Source organism: Lasioglossum baleicum, chromosome 6 (genome assembly GCF_051020765.1).
Source record: "Lasioglossum baleicum chromosome 6, iyLasBale1, whole genome shotgun sequence".
In the NCBI taxonomy this organism is placed as follows: domain Eukaryota; kingdom Metazoa; phylum Arthropoda; class Insecta; order Hymenoptera; family Halictidae; genus Lasioglossum; species Lasioglossum baleicum.
In genome coordinates, this window is record NC_134934.1 from 13,093,953 (window position 1) to 13,120,145 (window position 26,193).

At 45.9% G+C, this 26,193-nt stretch overlaps 1 protein-coding gene across 6 annotated transcripts in view; it reads left to right on the forward strand.

The window, feature by feature from the left end:
* Nucleotides 1–26,193, forward strand: part of Fz2 (frizzled 2) — a 154,515-nt gene that overhangs the window by 39,245 nt on the left and 89,077 nt on the right. For 2 of the 6 annotated variants that reach the window (XM_076425956.1, XM_076425960.1), the window contains exon 2: nt 3,388–3,456. The exons of 2 other annotated variants lie outside the window; for them this stretch is intronic. The gene's annotated coding sequence lies outside the window, so the exon portion shown is untranslated. 2 more of the 6 variants (XM_076425957.1, XM_076425961.1) reach the window with 1 other exon arrangement.

Below are 26,193 nucleotides of genomic sequence, written 5' to 3' on the forward strand. Positions count from 1 at the left end.
ATCTATTGCATGCGCCCCACGTTTTCCTCTTAAATCTTACAAGTATTTTCATAGCTATTAAAAATTCGCAATCACAAGTTTTCAGGACTATCTGTATGAAAAATGATTTCATACTTTTAAGTCCGTTTTAAAAACGTGGGGTATATTAAAAGTTTCTTTCTATTTAAATAATTTACATTAGAACCCGTTCAGGCACGACGGAAACCGCGCGTTTTCGATTGCGCGATTTGTGTTTTCGATTGTTCGACCGCTCGCACACGCGTGAACAAATACGAAGACGCTAATGTAAATAAGATCTTCGGGGTCTCAACCCTTCGGGAACGAATGTCGACACATCGACGACATCAGTTATGTACAATGATCCGTTTTACCAAATCGAACTTTCCAATACCTACACAATCACAGTGCTCTCAAACCGAATCGTTAATTCCACTTCATCGAACACGATTAACAAATAACTCACAGCAATACGATCTCGGCGTTGCGATCGCGACAGGCAGAAACATATTAGAAAGGCATCAGTGAGTTATCGAGTGATCTACGAGCAGCACGAATCACTGAAAGACATTATTGCAGCATGACTTGTACAGCTCGAGCGGTGCAATCAAGAACGCGTACAATATTCCGCCGCGACACGACACCGAAATCGTAGCCAGCAGCGTGCAAACAACGCATAAATTCTTCCGGCTGCTCTCTCTGCAGCGGCAAACAGCGCGTTCACACCTGGACTAAACGTAAAATGTTGTTTTTTTTTCATCCTCCGGCTTTCGAGGGAGGCGAGGGGTGGAGAGGTTTCCGGTAGCCCGGGGACCAATTAAATTCGCGACGGTAACGGGATGATAATTCCGCGGCTGTTGTGCCGGTGAATAATCGAGCGGGCGGCCGGTATCGATCAAATATGTTAAATCGAACACACGGCGGCCTCGCGATACTCCGCGGAATCGGAATTAATCGCGGCCATTGAAACGCGGAACGCGCGGGCCCTCCGATCGGCCGTGTAATCAATTGCATATTCAACGGCGACACGACCGGGGGAAAAAAGCGCGGCAAAACACTCGAGCCAATATCAATTCATCAAGGGTTAAGGGATAATTCGCAGCGGCGCTGCGGCGTCACGTGGCCGCGCGATTATTGCTGGAAAAACGAACCGTAAATTTTTCAACCAACGGCAACAGACGCCCCGAATGCTGGGAATTGACTCGGAAGTGGCGCTCGATGGCCGTTAGCTTATTTTCTGGATTCGAGGATGCACCATGGAAAAATAATACCGTAGAACCTATCCGAACACATAATTCAATTTCGTGGAAAATAGATTCTCGTCATATGATCTCTAGACAATAAGAATATTCATACACGGTGTTCCCGCGATTAATGTGACTTTCGGATATGCGGATGATGTGACTGTTTTATCCTCGCTACCAGGGGGTTCCCCCTTGTAGTCGATCGATCGCGCGGTCGACCGCGGTATAAAGAAATTAAGGTATTAGGGTGTTTAAATTGGGGTTTTATAATACTCGATGTATCATTCTCAGGTGTGGAATAGCATTAGTACAATACAACAATTTCTCTCTTAGCACCGTTGTTTACCCAGGATCGTCGTTTACACTTGAAAAAGTTATCCAAGAAATCTATGTTCGGCACACACACGTAAAAAAACGTAGTACCATTTTGTTTCCCGAGACTCGATGCCACCGAGGTTCTCACAACAATCGCGGGAACACTGTATGTATTTCGCTGTCGGTATTACTCCAGAAGTACATATGTTTAACCGACAGAAATGCTTAAAATGTTAGATTAACATTTCAAATTAATAATATCACCAAAAATTGCAGAAATGGAAAACTGAGAGAACTACTTGCCCCGGTCTCCCCTATTAATCTACTCTCTGTGTACAGGGGTGTAATTGGACCCGATACATTTTTGGAGCAAAATGAAAGAAAAAAGTCTGCATAAGTATTTGTGAAGTTTTATTGATTTTTAAAAGATAAGTATACAATACTTAAAAATTTTGAATCATATCACAGACAGAATCGCTAGAAAAGTTTTGGAAATTTTCCATGCGTTAACATTTTATTCCCGTTCTTGTCAGCCTAGGGTGCATTAATGGGTTCGTATAAAGAAGGCTCTACTGTATCGGATCGAGCCGTGGTTCTATGTCGGCGATTCGATCGGCGCCACGTTTAAATCTTTTTAATTGCCCCGACGTAAGCGGCACGGGGCTTCTTTCGTCAGTTTAATATGCCTCGCAAACACGCCTCGCCGGTTTTAATCGAGCAATCGCAAACATTTGTTCAGCGGGTACGCTTCTGTCGTGGCCGCGGCTGCTTTCCGTCGGCATCTTCTTACGCGCCGGTACCACTTTGCTCGTGCCGACAGGTCACTTGCTACCGAAAACAGGAGCTGGATAGTCGTGGGTGGGAATTGAGACTCGAGCGATGAACCTGGATGCTGGTGAAACCGCGATTCCAAAGGGATAACTCCTCAATCCCTCAGACCGAACGAGCCGCACGTTTGCGCGTGCTGATCAATTGTTGCTGAAGTCGGCAGCTAATTTTGTTCTTGGAAAACTGGGGAACGTTCAGCCCTCTGTACTCTGAGCTATTTTAGCACTAGAACTATCGAGACCGTCGAAATGACGGATTGTAGATTTTTTCTTTTACAATTCGTGAATTTATAGAAATATTGTCTAACTAAACGCGATGAAAAACATAACGTACTGCAACGGGTGTTATGCGAAACAATTTTTTAACCACGGTGACAAACGATAAACCTGAAAGAGCTCACACGTACTTGTGTCTGCGTCACTGGGAGTTACAAATTAACGTAATCCTTTCTTGAAACCACATCGCACGCTTCATAATAAAATATTTTTCATCCAGGAAAATGTCGGCGAGTTACGACTAAACGTATTCAACCCTGTGCCTGACATTGAAAGATAAAAAAATAATACCTCCACCCCCGACAGCCACGCCGAATGTTTTACACGGAGGACTTTTTCAACCAGAGAAACGTCAGCTAATTAGTTAGTCACCCCTGACTGAATGCAACTCAATGTTTGTGACAGTCGCGCTCGACGCACAACAAAATAATACTCTAACTTTACAGTCACGTTGAACGCTCCGTAAAACAGAACCCGGTGAACCAACAAAATTTCAGCTGTTAATTAACTACGTCTAAACGAACTCGACTCGAAAGTGACATTCACAGACCTGAAAATAATATTCTACATTTACACAGAATGCTGCGTGACGAAAAATCCTATATCTGTGCAGTCACAGAGTCATGATGCAATATGATTGAATTTAGAAATTTTAGTAAATCGGGAAACCATCACTAAATTGAACTCCAGATCATCGACAGTCGCAAATAAAGATTACTGTTTTACAGCTACACGGAATCGGGAAATCAGAAAACCATCTCCAATCGTATCGAACACTATACTTTCTGCAATCGCACGTAAGTAAAAAACAATATTCCTAGCAATTTAGAAAATCTTAGTAAACCATTAAACTACCCTTAAATGGACTGTGTACCACTGACATAAACAAAAGTCACGAGATTCATGTAACAACCACACAGAATTTTTTTCAGCAAAAATAGTGATGAGTAGGGAAACCATCAGCAAACTAAAAACAACCCATGACACAATATCGCAACTAACCAGTCACATTTCAGAGTTGTGCAGAATTACAATTGAATTACTCCAGGAATTATAATTACAAAGTAATTGAATTACATCGTAATTCAGTTATATTGTAATTTATAATTCAGATCTTCATTCGATTAAATTGCAACGTAATTCGTAATTACAATTGGGGTACAACTATAAAATACTTTATAATTAAATTAAAATATAAATAATTAATTAAATTAAATAACAATAATTAATTAAATTAAATAATAATAATTAATTTAATTAAAATAAAAAATTAAAGAATAATAAAGTAATAGGTAAGAAGAGGTTGAAAAATCCATGTGAAGGTTTCAAACAGAAGGATATATTCTTTATAAAATATAATATCTGAACGGACATAACTTCTCCGTTACACATTTTTTAAATTTCAAACATAAACATGAAAAGCAGAAAAAAAGAAACATGTCCCTACTTTACCTAGGTTACGATATATATTAAAGGAAAACATAACGACAATCATCTAATGAGACTCATTAAACAAACATTAATATCATATGTAAGTAAAATGAAATACATTACTAATAACAAAAAACTGAAAAAGGGAACGTTTTTAGCTTACCACGAACCAATACATAATAGGATCACTTTGACTGATTATAGGTTCATTTTAATTATCATTTAGCTTTAAATTAGTTTTTATACATACTCTTTCCTCAAACATCTTGCCACTAAGGTTGCTCTTGATTTTGGAACTTCTTCAAAGTTCTGGGCTATAATTAGGAGAGCTGTATATTTTAATTACATTGTATTTCAATTACACATCTGATTAAAATACTTAGTAATTGAATTTATTGACAGGTTTGTGAATTATGTAATTTAGTTACGACGTAGTTGAATTACTATATAATTAACATACAATGTAACTCAATTGAGTAATTGAATTAGCACAACTCTGTCACATTTACGGTTTACAAAAATAGAGACATAAACAGATATCAGGAAATCAAAAAAAGCTATCCTTAACCCTTTCACTAAAATGGACTAATATGGATAATAACTTTCACTAGTTTCACTAATGTGGAGTATTTTATATATGTATATAATCTTTAAGCACCTCCCATCAACGATAACATGTCTTAAAAATCGATTACTTGTGTAAAATTTCGATACACGAGATATCTCGTCCATAGCATCGTTTCTTCGACATCGTGGAAGCGAGATATCTCATCCACGGTAGCGAAACAGTTAAAGAACCGAGCCCCGCGATCGCAAACAGAAAACAATCCATCGAGCCGCGACCGCAGCGAGCTCAAACAGAAGAAATGAAACAACGCGGTGGACTGGTCTCCAGGGTGTACCGGTTGTAAATGTTGTTCTTCTCTCGCGACTGGTGTTTCATCCATCAGAACGAGGGTGCGGGTGTGCCGGGAGTTCTCGGTGGGTTTCTCGGCGACTTGGGAAAGGTCGGAAGTCGTGTAGCGTAGGATCGATGGTGCGAGGCGATGAAAGAAAAGCATCCGCGCGAAAGGGGCAGTCGCGTACGGGCGATGCGACGCGTCTTTATCGGCGTCGGTGGTCGACGTCGACGTCGGCGTCGTCGTATGGCGCGGAGTGTGCGTTCTGGAGCGGCGCGCACGTAGATACACGAGGAGCTCTCGTCTCACAGGGAAAAATCGGCGCGAAACAACCGAGAGAGACCGAGCGAATCGTGAGATCAGCTGGAGGGAGCGAGACGGGGCTAAGAGAGCACGCTTGCGCTCGCGAGCACGCGCGTTGCTCGCGAGCGTCGATAAAAGCGAGCGCCGCCGGGCGGAGCGTGCATTTCTCGCGCGCCTTCGAGCCCGGCAACCCGGCTGACGCGAGACGACGCGCGGAAAACGCTACGGAACGCTTCGAGAGCCGAGCGGACGTCGCACCGGTTGCAAACGCCGAAGAGACATCGGCGCCGGACTATCTCGAGACTCGAAGAGAATCTTGGCCAACTCTGTGTGCTCTGTCTGTGCTCGTAGAGAACCAGTACACGGTCTCGTGGCTCCTCCAAGGGATACAAAAGTTTCCGTCCCCGGGGTTAACCGAGTGGAGAGACTCTCTCTCTCTCTCTCGTTCTTGCGAGAGCCGTCTCTCGTGACTGTTGTTCGCCAGTGTCAGTGCCGACCGTTTGAAGAATCGCGGTGAAGTTAAATGGAAAGGAAATCTCCGTGATCTCGCTCGCTCGCGCACTGAGCGTTCTGCCTGGGGAAGTTCGACGACAAAGATCCTCGCGGTTGATGGATGATCGCTGGATCGTCGAGACCAGAGAGTTTCCGCGCGGCGAATCGGAGCTTTTATCGGTGCTATAAATCGTGTGGCCATGCTGGGAATCCCTTGTCGTTGACGGCCCGCACGAACGGACAGGTACCGCACGGAGACACGCGCGTGCCGATTTACCACGATCTAATCGGGACCGACGATCAGGTAAGAGGCATATACGTCCACAAAATGTAGAAATTAGATAAGAACATGCAGCCGTGGTGTTATCGAAGCTGTTGGGAAACGATTGACGTAACTGTTGAGGCATTTCGATCAGCCACGGTGATTTTACCGAGGAAGATACGTTCGGTGATTTCGGAGATTGTCGGTGTGTTGAGGTTAGGGATTGGAGGATCGAGATTGGAAATTACTGATACGTGCGATAATCTTGGTTGGGGACTCAGTCGGTGGAAGGCTTAATACTCCGATATTTATTCTGAAATTCGATTTCCAATATAATTGACTTTGCTCAGTGTATCTTCTGTTCATCGTTGATTTGTTGCTGGTAAGACACTGTTTAAATTCTGCTGATTGTAACATAATCTAGCTTGACGTTGATAAATTAAGGACCTCTCTCCATAGATAAATTGCTGTATAGAACTCGTTTTAAAGACAGATAAGTTTGTGCTCGACACTGCGAACATAAAAACAAGAGAACAATCACTAACGAACTGCGTAGCAAGATACAACTTACTAGTTCGTACTAACATACTGTCGTTTAAGACAGTAAACACCGCATAAATCCCAGCTAAAGCATTTGTCACACTTTGTAGTGTCGCGCACCACCGTGGCCGCCATAAACGCATAAACATCTCGAGGCAACCAATAATTCGTGCGCGTGTTTACACAGAAGGTGTGTCCGAATATCAAGCGAGCGCGTCGCAGAGCTAAATACCGTGAGCAGATCGATTCGACGCGCCTAGTTTCTCGTTCTCCTGTTTAGTATACACACACAAAGCGTCCGGTCCAGTCGCACGTTGCACAGGAAACCGTCTTATCGAAACGCACCCCATCCCCCTTGCGCGTGTGTCCCTCTTTGTCGGAGGGAAGCAGATCCACCCCCGTAGACTCGTCATGGATCGCCCCCTCGTAACGAGCGCTTTGAATCGGACACACTGTCACGTCGAAACGCGACGTTTCTAAGTGGCGGTCCCGCTTCATTAAATTCTGTTATCCGTCGGACCTCATTGTCCCCGGGGCCAGCTGAGTCTAGGGACACCTGGCCGGCCCAGTGTCCCGACAATATGCTCGAACCACCCGCGCATTATTTCGCAATTGCTCCAGCGAACTCTCTCCCGCTTTCTCTCTTTCTCTCTCACGTGCTCGATCCGTGGCAAACCCTTTCGCTTCCGTGGACGAACTATCTCGCATCCACGATGTCGAAGAAACGATGCTATGGACGTGATATCTCGTGTATCTTTATTACTGATATGAAGTGTTTTCTTTGTAAGTTTAACACAAGTAATCGATTTTTAAGACATGTAATAGTTTATAATGTATGACCGAATTGTAATAGTCTGTAACCTATGGCTTTTGCCAAGACGTTCAAGGCAAGGCATGTTATTGTTAACAACCAGCAGAAAGTATGTACCTCGCTGACTGTAAGCCGAGCAACACGCACATATGTATAATAAACTACTTTTATAAACAGCCCTATAGAAACGTCATCGTAAAAAAGTACTTAAAGAAGATAAATATTATTCACTCCATATTTGACACAATTAGAGTTTTCATATTTATTTTGTATGTGTATTTACAGAAATATCTGGTTTCCTTCCATCGCCCATTTCTTTTTGCAAACTACATACTCTATTGTTCGATGAGATTTTTTTTCTGTGGGTTCTGTTTTTGTATATTAGACTTCTACACCGATTACATTTATCCCTCCGCATTCCATACAAAATAAACAATAGAAATTCTAATTGTGTAAAAAATATGGTGTATTTAATATTTATCATCTTTAAGCACCTTCCACCAACGATGACATGTCTTAAAAATCGATTACTCTAGTATCTCGTCCATTGTAGAGTGAAGAGTTAAAAGAACGTTCTGGTTTCGAACTCTCGAAAATCAATTTTGACTTGCATTTTTATTGACATTTACAGTTTGTTATAAAGTAATAATGTGATTATTTGTCACCCGAGCAACAAAGAGTTAATAGCTCTCCCGAAAAGGATTTTTAAAAACTGCTGAAAAAATTGGCATTCAAACCGGAATGCCCCCTTAAAAGACGGGGCGGACCAGAAGAAGAGCACAAACGACAGGCTCGTTACCGACGCATTGAACGCCGAAAAACGCATATGCTCTCGGCCGGGTGACTCGCAAACACCGATTCCGAGGGTGCAACTCCTCCGCAACCCCTTTCCCCTATAACAGTCACCAGACTCGGTCGGATCGAACGTCCACCGATGGGAGCACACCGCGATACATACACCAACGCGACGGCTTAATATTCGAAACAGGAGTCGCTAGGTTAGGTCGATTGATTTCGGTGTTGGACAGTCTGTTGGCATGCTCGATAGTTCGCCACCGGGGAGGAAACTGTTTCAAATATTGGGAACGCTTCGCGTGTAATTGGCTGGAAGTGTTTTGGTTCATTACGTAGTGAGCAGACTCGCTCAGCGGAGTGTGATTCCCTTGGGACGCCATTTTGCAACTGTTTGGCAGCGCCTGCTATAGTCTACGGCTGTCGTCTTACTCGAGAGTTTGTGGAACGCTCGGAAATATTCCTTCTATCCTTGTGTGTTTCTTGGAAATGTCGTTTTAACTTTCACCCACTTTAACTACTTTGATGATCACTTTAACCTGTATTCGGGTGTAATCACGCCTCTGCATGTTTTCATTGTAGCGAAATGTAAAAAAGAAACCTTGACTGCGTAAGTGTTTGTAAAATTTTATTGATTCTCATGACGGTAGGTATGAAAAGATTACGAAATTTAATACAGGGTGTCTCAGCTGAAAGAGGCCACCTAAATATCTCCTTTATTTTTAATGGCACAAAAGATAATTTAAATGGTATCGAAGGAAAAATATAGAACAACCATTTTTTTGTCTGGTTATTTTTTCAGTTTTTTCAAGGTCATCTTTATTTTTGATTGGGAAAACTTTTTTTTATTCCATCTTGTATAGCGGCTGAAAAAATACATTTGAATATGCTTAAGTCATTACCTTCAGGTGACCTTGAGTACCAAAAAATGTGATAAAATTGTAGTATAATATTAGGATTACATTTAAACCAGGCAAAAAACATTGTTCTTCCATGAAATTCCTCCGTCGATACCCTTTAAATTATGCCATAAGTATTGTTTGTGCCATTCAAAATAAAGGAGATATTTAGGTGGTCTCCTTCAGCTTAGACACCCTGTATAATATAGTTTTTTCTAAAATATGTCGCAGATAGCATTCCTACGAGGAAGTCTGGGGTGCGTTTACACCCCTATACTCACGGTGAAGATTAAAGGGTTTGTTTAGATTCTAAAAAGGGTTTGTTCAGATCTGGGTTAGGTTATATTCGAATAAAACAGAATTGATTGGACTGGAGTACAAAGCGAAAATAGAACACGAATGAAGGGTTAGAAGGGTTAGAGTATCAAAGCGAGTTAGAAAAACGAATCGCGCGAGCAATTGTCGCCAGCCCTGGGTTTCTAGCGCCATCTGCGAGTTTTGCACGCGAATTTGAAGTGACGGCGGCGCATTCAGCAATTATCCCCGTCGCAGTAAATGTACAACAGATCGCGTATCCGGATCTAAGAGGGTGGAACAGCGTGTCTGGCCGCGTAATCCCCGATCCAAAGTATGTATACCTCGCCGCGACTATCTCGACGGTCTCGATGGTAAGCAGCCCCACGAACCCCGTAGTTCGCGGGGGTGGTTTTGTGAGCGCGTGGCTCGGGGTCGATTGGCGAGATAAAAGGGCGGCGGGACACGGTTTACAAAGGGCGAAAAGAGGACTGAGACAGGTGTACTATGGGAGGCGAGACGCGGAGGAGAGGCATCTAGCGCAGCGCAATTACCTGCCGCTAGAATTAGCCGGCCGCCTGTGAATCACAATTAATTCGTAATTAAATCCTTTGGCTAGGAGGCGTGGTCCTTTTCAGCGATGTATAGAGCGCGGCTCATGCACCGGTTGGTGGGCACCCACGTCCGACCGCTCCGGACCGAACGACGTCGAGCGTATCGTCGGGCCGGGGTGACAGCCGGAAATAAAGGGCCGGCCGTGCATTAACGTCGACGGTCAAAGGGTCGCTTGAATATCGACCGAGACGGTCGACAGCGTTAAATTGCCATTTGTCGGCCGGGGAATGCCTCTGATTAGTGCGCGGTCGCTATCGCCCAATACGTAGCTCCGCTGCAAAATCGCTAAATAAAATTCTACGCGCACCACGGAAAAAAATGGCCGGCGAATTCGCGCCAGCAGTTTCGATTATTTCAGAATCTACCCGGTGAGCAACGAGGTGGACGTGTTCCGTGACACGCTACCCCTCGAAAGCTTCACGCACGGTTAACCTGACTTCATTAACCCGTGTATTGATTATTATAATCTCTCGGACAAATTTCTGGAGGAAAAGCAGTTTTCTGTTTTTTCTCTCTTCATTCTAAGTAATTCCGGGCGCGATATAAATTGAATCGGGACAAATTCGCGTGATTCAGAGATTAAGTTCACGCTCCACGGCGAAAGCACGCGCAATTTACAACCAGGAACTTCACACGTTCGCGATATCTATCGTCGTTGGCGCAGTAGAACCTACACGCGTAGATCCGAATCTCTCCATTAAACTTCGGTTCGGAGTTTATAGTAGATCTCGCTGGGTGATATAAACGGCTGGGCGTTGCAACTGTAATTCCGAGGAAGATTCTGCCTGCTATCCGACGGGAGAAAACTACCGTCTTTCGAGGAGAAACTAATTTGTTTTTACTGCTAAATGACTGTCCATGGACTCGACGAATATCTCCGCGAGAGATCGCTGGAAAATTATGTTCTCTGAAGAAATTACTAGAATGAACGTTTTCCTACAAGAGAACCCTCTGAAGTGCAAATGTTGTCATACAGTTACCACTATTCGTCCTGAAATGTATGTAATTATCGTCCACACAATTTTCTATGAACGACGTAGAGATTGAAAAGTCTTTTACGAACAAATATGTTACAAACTATTGCGCCTTTTCTCAGTAAAGAAAATGAACATCTCAAAAATAATTAATCAAAAACGCGCAACTGCTCCTCCCCTTTTTATGTACAAAAAGATCGTTGCTCAATTGCTTAAAACAGCTGAAAGTAAAAAGAGAATTCCTTCGGGAATTCCGAGGAGTGCACAGGGTGGTCATTACCTAAGAATGGAGACGTACATATGTCGAACAGAGACTCGTCAAAAGTTCTTACACCCTTCTCCAGACAAAGGGAGAGCGACCGTCGACAGGAACGATTAATATCGGGAGTAAATTGGCAATTCCGATCAAAGCCGGAACGTTTCCCTGTTCCCGTGGGTTGCATGCGGGCGAGGGTGCGTGGGGTGTACGCAGAGACGACGCACAAGTACACGCACACGCGCACGCACGTAGCACAGAAATGGCGTGCGTTTCGGTATAAATTTTACGGCCGACACCCCGCGTAGCCTGGTGTTCCTTATCGCGTGGATCAGCCCGCGGCACGGACGCGCCTGGATCGTCCGAAAATTACTTTCGCCATCCTGATCGCATTTCCGATCGAGTTGCCTGGCCGGCACGGAAAACTCGATACGAATTACCGCCGGGGGGTGCAATATCGGCCGTTTCGAGCCGGTTCGCTCAGCCACGGAATCCGCTCGACTCCTTCTTCGACGATCTTCCACCATTTTTCTCTCTGTCTCTTTGTCTCCCTTTTTCTTTCGCTCTTCGTTGCTCCCAGCTGTCCTCTCCGCCTAGTTTTCCGACGGGATAGTATCAAGAGTCGGAGAGAAATAGTTGAGCCGAAGCGGAAAACAGTCAGGAGGCCAGACGCTTGAAAATTCCAGCGGCCGGACGGCCGGTCGTTTGCGATAATCGATGTCTCCTCTTCACGGTTCTCCACCCTTCGGGACAAACGAGCCGAGCGTACCCCGTTGAGTTACGGTGGCCGTGCACGCGACGCTAGCTCGTCGCCCTCCGCGGAAATTCTGCGAACCGTGATCTCTACTATCCCCCGCCACGCTCTTTCAATCACGAGTCAACCTTTTTGCGAAACCTCTCACCCCTCTATGGACCTAGAGGTGTTCGTCCGACACAGCGAAACTATTGCAAACTCCCTCTGCGACTATTCAAGAGCGACTGTTCTAGACCAATCATGTTGTTCCTTCTGAAGTGAGCACATAGTAATACTATAGGCGGGTGTCCCACAAATGTTGTACGTACAGTGTTCCCGCGATTGATGTGACTTTTTTATCCCCACTACCAGGGGGTTCCTCGGGCGGTCGATCGCGCTACAAAGAAATTAAGGTATTAGGGTGTTTAAGGGGTTACGCCACCCTGAGGCGGCCGAAATGACATCAATGTTTACGAATTTTTTTCTCCAAAAGTATGAGTGTGACAATTTTTTTTATTATGATATATGGTTAGGGCATACATTGCAGGTTATTCTGTAAAATGTTTACAAAAAAATATTAAAAATGGACGAGTTATCCGTTTTCTCGTATAACTCCTCCGTCAAAACACGTGTTCCCAGATAAATTATCTATCGTGTAGAATATGGATTTTAAGAAAAAACCATTTTTGTACAAATGCAAGGAAAATGAAAATGAAAATTCCATTTTTACCAAAAAAATCAATATTTAAACGACTGTTACAAACAATTGAGAGTTCGTATCAAAAATATCCTATGCTACGCGATAGATAATTTATCTAGGAACAAGAAAATCAAGAGTTTCTTAAGTTCAGATAACCCTGGGCATCACAATCCGTGATATCGTCTACACGTGTTTTGACGGAGGAGCTATGCGAGAAAACGGATAACTCGGCCATTTTTAAATATTTCTTTGTGAAATTTTTACAGAATAACCTTCAATGTATGCCCTAACCATATATCATAATAAAAAAATTGTTACATTCATACTTTTGGAGAAAAAAATGCGTAAACTTTGATGTCATTTCGGCAGCTTCAGGGTGGCGTAACCCCTTAAATTGGGGTTTTATGATAATCGATGTATCATTCTCAGGTATGGAATAGCATTGGTACAATACAACAATTTCCCGCTTAGCCTGTTGTTTATCCAGGATCGTCGTTTACATTTGGAAAAGTTATCCAAGAAATTTATGTTCGGCACACACACACACGTACAAAAACGTAGTACCATTTCGTTTCCTGAGACTCGATACCCCTGAGGTTCTCACAACAATCACGAGAACACTGTACTTCCTTGAAAGGAATGATTCCTACGGGCATTCGAAGTAACTTTTCCCTTTGCGAAAATGTTCGGCGCAGCTTCGTTAAGAAGATATTAATATTATTTTAACATTAAAGTTATTTTCAGTCAACATATTTCATTAACCCTCATCCGTCTCTCACTTCACGAACTGAATCTGTCCCTCGGTGTCAAATTGACGCAGTGATAAAATTAAACAGTTACATATGTTTCTTTATTCAAATTGATGAGTTAACATTACACCTTTATATTAGAAAGATAAAAGACATGAAGTTCCTGGAAAATTTACCTACATATAATCACTTATTTCGGGAAAACTATATCAAATTGACACGAGGGTCGGATGAGGGTTAACATATGTCAGTCGAGCAATAAAACGAATTCTCGATGCCACGCTCTACAATTTGAAAGTAGAGTCGAGAGAAACTTCTAACTAGATATCTAACCCGCTGGACGTGTCGTCGCGGATGCGGGTCCTAAGGCCGCGGAGCGTGTGATTAGCGGTCGTTCGTGATTGCCACCTTATCCGGCGATCAGTTGAAGAACAGGATCCGCTATGGATCGCGAAAGGAAACTGGAGAAACGATCCTAGGATATAAACACTCGTCTGCAGTGGGACAGGTGGTGCGCGGGGGTGTCAGAGGAGAGGAATAAAGCTGTCTGTACTTTTGTCCGTACTCGCCACATCCATCTTGTCTAGAGATGAATGTATATTACTCTGGCTGCGTCGAGGCTCACCCTCGTTGCGTGCATGGAAACCGGCTGGCTACAGCCTTTGCATCGCTTACCCCGTATCCATCCATCCGGCGTGCAATCGTTTTTCCTTAAATCCAAGGAGCACAGGTCCGCCTCTATCCGCCGCGAGCATTTTCTCTCACGGCTCAGGAAAATGAAAGGAAAGCCTCGCGAAGTATACGACCCCGTAGACCCACCCTCCGACTAGGATCGTTCTTAGGGATCCACCGGGATCAGGTTAATCTCTTCCGAACAGTCGGACCTTCCGCGGTCAGGAATGCTAGATCGGAGGACTCTAATTGCCGGGGAACACGGCTCTCGCGTGGAACGAAGTGTTGCCAGTGTTTTCGGTTTAATAGATATAGTCGGAATGCTGTCCGGTTCGCGATAACACCGTATCCCATTACGTTTCTGGAATTTCTTTTAATTACGATCGGTATCTGGAATGCGGCAGGTGTACAGGCTGACCTAGAAACTGTGATTAGGACACTTAGCCGATGTTCGATTTATCGGTGCTTCGCGAGACGCGGACACGGGTTCTCCAGGCTCGGGTGTTAAGTAGGACTTAAATAAAGTGCTCGGTGTTAACTCGGTGCCTAGTTTTGAGCATACGTCTCGAGCTTTCAGAGAGTCGAGAAAAATCTCTGAGTAAAACAAGTCCGAATCAAAATTCTCGGAGAATTGTTTGAATATATCGACGACATACAATACCTGTTCGTTTATTAGCAGATGCTCTCCTGGGCATTCGCAAATATCGAAATTTCACTCCGCTGTATTTGCATCATGAATAGCTTTACATGAACATCGATGATAAACAAATAAATATACCAGGTGTTCCAGAATCGTTGGCAAACTTTTCCGTAAAGAGGATATTTCATGTAAACTTTAACTCCTCGATTTGTACAGTTTATTTCAAGCGTTTAGAATTTTAAATTGGCGCCATTCAAATGTTTGCAGAAGTAGAGGAATTTTGCGTTCACGAGAAAAATTACAAGGGATCTCTTTCTCGCGTTTGCGCTTTTACGCGAGCACCGCCATTGTCAGTCGTTAATTAACTCGGTGCTCGTGAGACACGGGGTTAATCATGCGATTAATTATGCGGAGGAAACGGTAACCTTTCGGAGAGCGTCCAAGTTTTATTCACTGAGCGCGAAATTGTTAAACGGGTCGTGCAAACGAATAATATAGCGTCCGACCAGTAAATGTAATAGAAATTTAGTCGAGGGGTAATATAGGAATTGTGTACGGCAGGGATGATTAAACCCGAGCACCCGCAGCATTACAAATACAATGTTGCGCGACGGGTAGCCACGGGGTGGCACAATGGCGCGGACGAAGAGATATTACCATGAATACTTTTTGGTGGAACACGCTGCGTAAATGAGCTGGTCGCCGTATACCGGCTATTGTAAACGTCGTGAACCAACTGATAATGGGCTGATAAGCGCATCACTCTGCAAGTCAATTTTAAAATGGAACCACCACCATCAGCACCCCCTGTTTCATCCCGCACGGCGCGTTTGCGGAAATGAACTACAATGCGGCTCTTTGCGCCTTGGGTGCAGCGCTTTGATGGTGCACTGTAAACTAATTGTATTCGGTGTTGCGGGAACAGAGGGTGCAAAATTCTGGGATATAGCTCCTGGCATTCGGAAATTTCAGGAATTTATTACTAAACTTGTGCTTCATCGCCAGAAACAATTTAATTCTACATCACTTTATTACGCAAACCTATTAGAATATTATGCCGAAGTGCATGTATGTAGAGCTTACAGTTCTCGTTAAACAAATTAGCCAGAACCGCGACGAAGTTGCATCTCAAAAGGAATACATATCTTGAGCCTCGGAAACCGATTTACATCAACAACTTTGTATACTTTCAATGGTTGTGCTTATGAAACTCGATGATGCTGCTTCAAACGTACTAGAATGTGTATGCCAAAGTGCGTGCACGCAGAGCTGACGGTTCTCGTTAAATAAATTCGCATAGATCACAATAAAAATCGCATGCGAAAGGGAATATGTTGGGCGGCAAACGCATCTCGAGCCGCGTAGAAAAGCCACAAGGGATGATGAGCGGTGCGAGGACATAGCTTTGGGTTTCACAAACGATTTCGCCGGTAATTGTGCCTGGTGACGAAATAATCGTGCTGGCTGACAGTCTCCGGTGAAATCGCTTGTAGAGCTCGCGCGATCAGAGGCTCGGGAAGGGCAGGGCAGGGCGAGTAATATCACCGGTAGCGCCATTACCGGGCAAAGCGGGTAGCTGGCGTATACACGCGTGCACATAAAGAGAGTAGGAGCTTGCGGCCGTGCCGAGCGGAGCTGAGCGGAGCGGAGTCCGTGCTCGTTAAAAAACTCTCCCGCCTTATATACATATCGGGAATGCGCCAGGAGTTCACAGAAAAGCTCCTACGCCGCCTTTGTGGACCCGTAGTCGCGGCTCGCGTGAAACGCTCTGTACATGCACGCTACACACAAGTCGCTATGTGCTGCCGCGAGTGAACTCGTCTAAGGGAAACGCTCTTCGAAACTTTCTGTATTTTCATGCAAATTCTCTCCTGCTCGCCCACGGTTTCTCTTCTCCCCCCTCTTCGTTCCTCCTGCCCCCACCGCGCTGTCCTTTCTCCTCCGAGACCCACCCCCGTCGAATTCACCTTCGTCTCGAGCTCTCTTCTTTCGGCTTTAATTCGTTCTTTAATTTACCCCGATCTCCTTCTTCCCTCCCTCAAATATTACCTCCGAATTTGTCCCCCTTTGAACGCGTTCCCGTCTCGGGAAGCGTCCCCGATTTTCTTTCCCCTTTGAATTTCGTCTCGTTCTCCGCGTTTCTTTTCCTTTCTTCCCCACAAACTAACCCCGCCTGTTTTCATGTAAATCCTCTCTGGTCCACTGTTTTTTCTCCGCTTTCTCCTCAGAGCGTTATTCATCCTGCTTCGACATACCCTTTTCTTTCGCTCGAAGTTCTCTGTCTTCTGTGCTGCTTTACGCTGTTTCTGTTTACCTTTCCACCCTCCTCCACTCTTCGCCGCGTCCTCGCGTGCAGTCTCGGAGCGTTTCTTTCTTTCTCTCGATTTCTCTTTCTACGGTTTGCATGGCCGAATAATTAGTAGTCGTCGTACGTCCCCGGCCCCCCTTTTTCGTATGCTGCGCGACCAGTTCGGGTCCACGAAATACCACGGTCACGATACCGCACGGAATGTTTCCTCACGATTTTCCCCGAGTTTTTCGATGCCTGGCGACGCGACGACGACGACGCGGGACGTGGCCACGAGCTGCGATCTCGGACGACGCCGGCTCGACGCCCCTTGAATGCGAATTACTGTTTGCGGCAATCACCGCGGAGCTTGATGACCCGAGCACCTCCTCTGATCTTGATTGCCCTGGAGAGGATCCACAAACCTGTCGATTGGCGTCGGCCAATCATCTCTTATTCGAGAAAATTAATGATCGACTGTGACGCGTTGGGTTTACGGGACACCCAGGTGCCAAATTCGTCATGCTCCGCGAAACGAGAACTAGGGAACGCTAATCTATTAATCTTGGATTACCTTGCGTAAAAATAACCATCTTTTTGCACGATGCTAATGATAACAATATTATATTATTTGATATAGATTTGATAAAGAAACAAATTTTACTTAACGAGATAATCATCGTTGAGCTTACCATGAACGATGAATTAAATAATAACTGGTATCGTTGGTCACGTCGAATTTTATTCAATCAATCAATTATTTCGTACAGAAAGCAACTCACGGTGAATGTTACGATCAAAGTGCGAATGAGTGCAAACCACGAATGAAAAAATTAGTAAATGACGAAATTAATAAATGAAACCAGAGCGTGATTATTAACCTCAATCAGGATTATTTATAACAAACGCCAAAGAGAAAAGCAGACGGGAAGCAGATGTAATATTTCAAAGAAACGCTGCATTTACTTCATCGCTCATTGCCTCGGCAAATATTTTCTGCTACTGCTCGTTCTCGTTGCGCAAAGAAGAAAACGGTTGGAATCGCGGAAAAATGTATTCCCGTGAAAATTGAGAGAGACTCGAACCGGAGTATTTATTTTGTCGCGGAAGGAAACGGGGGAAATAAACGTGCTGACGGGGGTGGTAACGTTGAAAGATTCAGATTTTCGATGGGTAAAGGCGAATCAGCTCTCTCATCTTTTTCCCCGTGAACACTGGAGCAGGCACGTCGAACCTATTCACCGAGCGACACGTTTGTTCCGTCGGAAGAGGATTACGGGTTTTCCTAAAGATTTCAGCCCTCTGTTCCTGAGGCTGTCGCTTTGCATGCTCCCCACGAAACCGTGTGACCGTTCACGATTTAGGGGAACGCTGTTCGGGTTTAGGATGCCGGTTATCTCCTCGAGAAACTATAATATCGTTCCGTGTCGTTAAGAAACGAAAGGCGAGAAAGATTAATCGGTCACCGATGTTTGGATAACAGAGGCCTAAATCCTGTCGGTGACGAATCGAGCGTTGTCAAAACATGATTGGTCCCTTTTTACGAAAGCCTGCTGTCACCGGGGGATTTCGGACACACTGACAGCTCTGTCGTCCATTTACAGGCATTAGAGTGGCCGTCGGTGATCGTTTAATCTGTTTTATGGAGCATAAAATCCCTTTGTGAGACTAGTATATAATTCATAGCTCCAATCAAGCCCTCCACGATTTTCTAATCCTCCTCGAGCGTATCTGGTTCGGTTGAGTCTAGACGATCCTCCGTTCGTCGAACGGTTCCCAACGAACGGGGGCCACACCCCCGGGAACGAGGTATCGACCGGCAATCCCTTCGATAGTTCAATTCCCATCGCTGGCCGTAGCAAATTGTTACACGATAGAATCTTGAAAAACCGATTATTTCCATTCTTTAACGAGTACGCGAAAGTCCGGGCCGGGTCGGGCCGGACATCGAGAACCCTGATTGAATTAATGTATCTGCCAGCGGAAAGAGGATAAGAGAGGGAACGGCCGCGACCGTGAGCGCGGAGCAAAACGAAGTCGGAAATAAGCCGAGGTACGGCGTGTAGCCGTGAGTGAATATTCCAGCCCACTTCCATTTTATACGTATACCGGATCCAGCGCCGGGGATCCAGAGGATTGTTCCGCGGGTCCGATCGTGTCCTGTCCAGCGACGGTACCCCGTCGTGCTTGGTAGCTGCCACGCAAGCGATAGGTATCTCGTAACCGAGGATAAATTGGCATTATTTATATGCCCGTCACGCGCTTCATTGTCTCGTAGCTCGGCGAGCAGGCCCGTTCGCGGTGCCGCAATAAAATAATAAAACGTCCATCTTTCCCTTTCCTCCTCCGCGCCTCCTTTCCCTCCTTTCTTTCGAGGTTCGCGTCACAACAAGCACGAACTGTTGCCCTTTCTTCTTGCCTCTTGTTTCCTACCGAATATATCGGCCGTTGCGAAACGCCCTTTCATGCTCGATGGAAAAGCCAACCGGAATTGTATGTACTACATTGTTCGGGACTGATTCGGTTGGCCTGCATGTTGCGATGGACTGGTGACCTACCAGTTGGTTGTTCGGTTCTTTGTCGATATTTCGTGGCCAGTTTTTAAAGTCGACTGATCTAGGAACGTGAATGGAAAATTGATCTTGTACTAGTTTCCACTTCCATCGAATTTAAAATTCAATTTTATAGGATACTTTCAAGTTAAGAAATGCAAGACTTCTAATCGAACATCGAGGTATCCATTGCAAACATTGCCAAAAATCGTGAGAATCCCCTGAATAGACGCTCTCCCTTGTTCCCCGTTCTCGACCCGGCTCTATCCTCCGCAAGTCCCGGACACGTCTTTTCAGAGGTGGCAGACGCAAGAGCGATATCCCGCGTCTAGTTCACTCACTCGAGAATTCGAGGGCGTAATTCCGGGCCGGTTTCATAGAGGCCGCTGCGCATGGCGGGGAATTTAATTTTCAAGTTGATACAAAGGTAACAAGGCGTCGTTACCAACTTTGAGCTCGTTACCGGGAGCCGGCCGTAGTAGTATCACAGAAGAAATTTCAGAACGTTTCCTCTTTGTGCGCATTGAGCCAGTCGTCCGGCTCCCGCAGTACCGTCTGCCCGTTCCCTCTTTCCTTATATTCGTAATATCCCCGTGGCTTGGTTACCGCTGTAAATGAGACTGCGCGATTTATGGTGAGGGCTTTTTAAATTGTACACGGGCCGGAACCCGAGCGCGGCTCGCGCGCTTGCACGGCACGGCACTCGGTTATATTTTTCCCTGAATGATAAATTAATTCTCCCCCGACCCGGCTCCGCAGTCGCAGACGCCCTCCGCGAGACAGACCGAAAAGATTTCTTCTTCCGAGCCCTCCGGGAGATTTATCGCCCGCGACCATGCTCGCACTCGCGGGCGCTCGCTCGCGCGCACGCGTGCTCGGAAGCGAGATTATAATTCCTGCACGCCGCTCGGCCACGGATAATGCGGACCCGTGGAACAAGCACGAAACCGGCCCGGTAAGAACGCGGAAAGTTGGAAGCCCCGTATGCACACGAGAAAAAGAGATAGAGAGGATGCAAGGAGACGCAGGGGTGCACAAGGTAGCGGACAGGGAGGACCCGTAACTAACGCGCCGTAAAATTCGCCGGGCACGCGCCATTTCACTTAGCCCACGGCGGCTCCTTTTCCATCAGACCGCCGCCTTCACCGCCGCGCTTCTTCTTCTTCTTGCTCACCGCGTCGCCATCCTCGTGCAGCCTTCTAACCTCTGTCTTTTGCTGACCCGTCGCCCGGGGTCATCGATTCTCAACGCTTCGCGACCGCCTTCCGACGCGATCAATCCACGGCCCCTTGATCTTGCGGACTTTTTTGCGGTGGAAACGCAACGAGCGCTACTCTTGCGGTCGGACGGCCTTAGATTGCGGCCTCGCCTCCTCCGGACGCGACACACCCTGTCGTTCTGTGGGAAATCTGCGGCCACATGCAAGCATTCGCTTGTGGAGCTGACTTTCAGAAGGCTGGTGCGCTCAGAGAAAAGATTCCCTAAATACTAGTTGATATAGCAGGGGAATATGCCGTGTACGTAACGGTGAGTCAAGGGTTAAAGGTCTTGACGCATAATGAGAATAATGATTTCCACAATGCAGCAATGTGCACTAATTTATTCTGGTTAAGCGATAGAGTCGTGCCGCGTTTATCACTCGTTCGCTAACACAATACTATCCAAGTCGTTCAGTAAATACCAATTAAGAAATTAAACGTTAATAGCCCGGCGAAACTTATCCAGCGCCGTTGAACAACGCCGCAAAGAGCAACTACTTACATATAATTAACACAACTATTGTCATGCGCCGAAAACTTACGAGCCGCCCGCACTTTGTTATCTGGAATTACCGCGCTCGTGCACCGTTGCATGCGCTATTGTTCCAAGAGGCTGTAACGAAAGTTCCCCAATAAATTTTATAAACTTACCGGCAGCGAGAGCGCCCACTCGCGCATTCCGGCATTATAATTCCCGGCAACTTCGGACTAGGCTCTCGATTTCGAAACCGTAAAACAGAGAGAGGAGAGAGAGAGAGAGAGAGAGAGAGAGAGAGAAAGAGAGAAATAAAAATAAGAAAATAAGCAATTAAAGTTGTGGAGTTCCAAGACATACCGGGGTTGCGGGAGAACAGTACTCTCGAGTCCGTGGTATGGTCCGAAAGTTGAAAAACAATGGAAAAGAGCCCGGGAATTCGTTAATAAGTGAAAAATATAGCTGTACCGGGGTTCGCGAGGATCGGGCGGCGAAGAGCAATGAACCGCTACAGGGTGGTCCAGAATTCAGAATTTAGCTGTTCGGAATCGATACGCCAACTTTAGTGAAAGGTTGAAAAGCAATTAAAGGTGTCGAAATGTTTTGTTGCTAAAACGACATTGCGGACCACAATGTGCGAGACCCGGCGGCTACGGTTTTCTAGCCGTGGATCGATGTTACCCGAATCCGGCGCGGAGTTGACGGAATCGTTTATACACGACGACACCGCGGCTCGTTATGGAAAAAATACGAGCGACGCCGTTTGAATTTCGAGGATCGCTCGACCATTGTGCGCGATAAATTCGTTCTGTTTATCCTTCGGCCTCCGCCCCCGCTCTCGTGTTCCACCGGTAGCCGTGGCATCGCGGACTCGTGACGTGGAAATAAAACGGGGCCGGGAAAGTCCTTTATATGCTACCAAAATCGTTAATAGACTCGTCGAGCGCGCGCGTTGTAACCGGTCGGCCGTTTCATGGGCTCGGTCGTGTCACTGCCTACGCCATTGGCCGCGATAAATTCTCATTCTTCTCTTCCTCTCTCTCTCCCTTCATCTTCCTCGTTGCTGTTCTCTCCTTCTGCCCCTCTTCTCTCTCTCTCTCTCTTTCTCGTTGCCCTCTGCCAACGAGGCTTTCTTCGTTCTCTGCAGCTCGTTCTTTTTCGCTGTTTGCGCGCGCCGTTCGCGCGTCTTGCAGAGTCGTTCTCTCGGCTAGCCGAGGAGGGTCGAGGTGTGAACGAAGAACCACAAGTGCCCCGGAAAGTGGCGGACCCCCTCCGCCCCCCGTTCCCGTAACCCGATCCCCCTACCCGGGACACTCGTTACCGACGAGCTTTCTTTTTACACGTTCACGCATTTTCCTCCCACACGTCGCGGTCGATAGAACCTCTCTTGCACTCTCCTGCGCTCTCTTGCATCCGCTCGAAACAAAGACACGTCCTCGCTCCAACGTACGCGCGAACTACGCCGATCGACGTTCGATCAGGCAAGAAATCGTTTCAAGGATTTCGAGTCCACGAGAGCTGCTGGCGACCGGCCAGAGGCCTAACGTGCGACCATCCGCCCCTGGAATCGCGCAGGTGGGAATTATCGCCGGGAATAATTGCCGAGAAGAATGCGATGAATCGTTTCATGGGACAGAATCGGGCCAAGGGTCGTTCCTCGGGTCTCCGCGATGCTGCTTTTTACGTTACCGGACTCAAAATTTGTGCCCTCCTCCTATAAATTATTATGTATTTGGTATGTAATCCAGTAGATTTGTACCCGGGGCAAATGCAGATCGAAGTTTCGATTCTGTAGGATCAATGGTTCAGAAGTTATGCTTGCTTAAAGTTGAGCAATCTGCAGTGTTTTTGAGTAAGGGAGCCGCCATATTCGTTTGTAGTGACGGTCGCGTGCCGCTTACTGAGTTGGTTGGTGATTAGGTGCTGCGGTTGGAGGGGGTGGTTCTGCTCGGCAAGCGGCTCGCGGTCGTTACTACAAACCAATATGGCGGCGTCCTTGCCTGTCAAAAACACTGCAGATTGCTCAACTTTAAGCAAGCATAACTCCTGAGCTATTGATCCCACAGGATCGATCTGCAGCCGCCCCGGGCACAAATCTACTGGATTACACACCAAATATATCATAATTTATAGGAGAAAGGCACAAATTTTGAGTCGGGCAAGGTACAGTTTACTCCTCCGCGAAATTACGGGGACGATCGTGTTTGGATAGACACACTTTCCGCTAGTACGTTCTGTAGGGGTGCCTAACATTTTATTGTCGCGCAGCTGTCTCGTCGGACGATAGAGACGCGAAACACGCTCTGTAATGGTAGGTAAATGAGGTTTAATAAACTTTATGGGACAGCTAATAAACGATGCGAGATTTACGGCTCTGATATCGCTAGGTAGCCGAGTCTTTTATGACGCCCGCGATAGTAAACCCGGCTTTAATGAATGCGCTTCAATTCGATGCGCCCCGAGTGCACTCCTCGCGCGAAAAGACACTTTCCAGGCGACGAAATATATTTTTCCCGTCGTCAGATTTTTATTTCATTCGCATAACGATCCGCAATTTAATTAGATTATACCCATAATTATGAAAATGGTCTAATGTAAATTAATTCAATGTAATTTTTACGATATTGTCAAAAATGAACCGTTAGATAGTGCTTGTTATTTCAACATTACATGGAATTCATTTCGTGTTACATAATATCCTTTACCTTTGCACATCTCGAAACAAGAAACACTTGGCTTGGACCATTTTCGTAATTATAGGCACATATGCTTCAGTCAAGGAATTTATTTCATTATTTTCTATAAAAAGAGGTCTTTATTATTGTAGATTCAATCAACTTTCTTGCTGGAGTTAAAATGGTTTCGACATCAAACGATCGAATAATGTAAAAATTGATTTGAATTATCAATCGATCGAACGCGAAGAATTAATATTGGAAGAGTCGCGGGTTCAGAAAACAGCGCGCCGTTTTAATGGAATTGTCGGTGCCGGGGATCCGATCGAGAATTTTCTTAAAAATACTGCGTTATTATTTGCGAATGAATCCGGGGCGGCTGCGTTGTTAACCGGCCGATCGAAAGCTCTCGCGAGTATTATATACCTACGACACGAGCAAAACGAGGAATACAATTAAGCGGCCCGGTGAAATCCCGAGAGTAATAAGAGATAAAATACGAGTGGACGTTTTGTTCAATAATCGGGTTGCGAGTGCCTGTCTCGGTCTACATTCGTCGTCCAATTAAGTCGTAGGACGGTCGGACGAGCGGTGTGCTCCGTCTACAAAATCGATAAACGAGCATCACTCGCATTAACGCAGGTAGATACACGCATAAATTGCGGACCTTTCAGCCCGGGCACAGTGATGGCCGACGCGTCGAGCCTCGGAGGGCGTGTCTGTTATATTTGCACAGATATATCAGGCGGGGAGAGGAGGGCTTGGCGTCGCAATGATCGAAAACCTGGATATAATCTTCTTTAATTAACGGTATCTACCGTGTATCGCGGAGTCCTCGTAGAGAAAAGGATCACGGCGCGGCGGCGGGTCCGCGGCTAATAAATTCTCTCAGTCAACCGATAAATCCACCGAATCGGCGGCGTTAATCCGATCGTTTCCCTGGAATTATCGCCACTAAATCACTGTTACTCGTGTTCCGCGATTTATTTTCCTCCACTTTATCTTTCTTTCTTTCTTTCTCGCGCTCGTTGCGTCACATTGATGTCTTATCTTCGACGTGCAACCATTTTTATTAGCTCCTCTACACGCAGCAAGCGTTGATCTTGCCGAGGGGAAAAGTTTTCCTTAACAATCCCCTCGCAACTACTTAAAAGTTGAGCTTAATTAGTTTTTACTTAACAGTAATCTTCGAGCATTAGCCGCCTCTCCAGAAATTATTATAGACATTACACGCGCGGTCTTTTTATTTTATTCTTGACTGCCGCTGTTCCTCATTAACGCTTTTTCGTGGAGCATTCTGTGATAATATTTTAAGCTATCTGTCATGTGCGTCATCTTGGAGGCTGTATTGTCTTCACACTGCGTCATTCATTTCTGAATCATGCACTAAAAATTGATCACTGGATTCTCAACTTCAGTTTTCATTCGATATTTACCAAATGTAGACACTGTGTGCATTTAAGGGTTGCACCCTTAAAGATGCAACGACAGTTTCAACTTTACATGTGAAAATCAATATGCGCATATCTCGATCGGGTCGAAGAACGCTTGTCGGTCGTCAGGTTTTTGTTTCGCACAGAGGGCAGCGCCCTCTTTCTCGGTAATATTTTGCATTCCTAAGGGTCAGCGAAGCAGCCCGCGTGGCTCGGTGGCTCATACGATATTCGAGGCTCGATTTACTGCGCTATGAAACCCGAGACACGCCTTTTTAACGCGTGTTCATCAGTCATCCTCTTCGGCACCGGTGGATCTCGAGTTCGCGGGTATAATAAACGCGAGTCCGCGCGCCCGCGCGCCCCGGCAATAAACCCCGGATAATTGCGAGCTGCCTCTGTGTTCGCAAGGCGACCGATCCTTGCGAAATTTCTGCGACGACGACGACGCGCGATGTGATCCGTTCTCCGATGAACGATCGATAATCCCCGCGCGCGCGTTCGTCGCTTTTCGTCAACCCGATCTTCTCTGCCCTCGCAGACGTGCTCCGGGAGAACTAATCTCGTTAGCCGATCGTTCCCTCAGGATAAGGTACCACAGGTACACGCTGTTCGGAGGGGAGCGGCAGAAACATGTGGGCGTAGGATAAACATCTACAAGCGAACTTCCAGATTCCCTGATCTCTCCGCATGGTAATGCGTTTGGAATGTCGAGTCTCTCTCTCTCTCTCTCCCTCTATCTCTTTCCGTGTCGACACTAGACACCGTTGTCACCCGTTCGACCAGCCCGA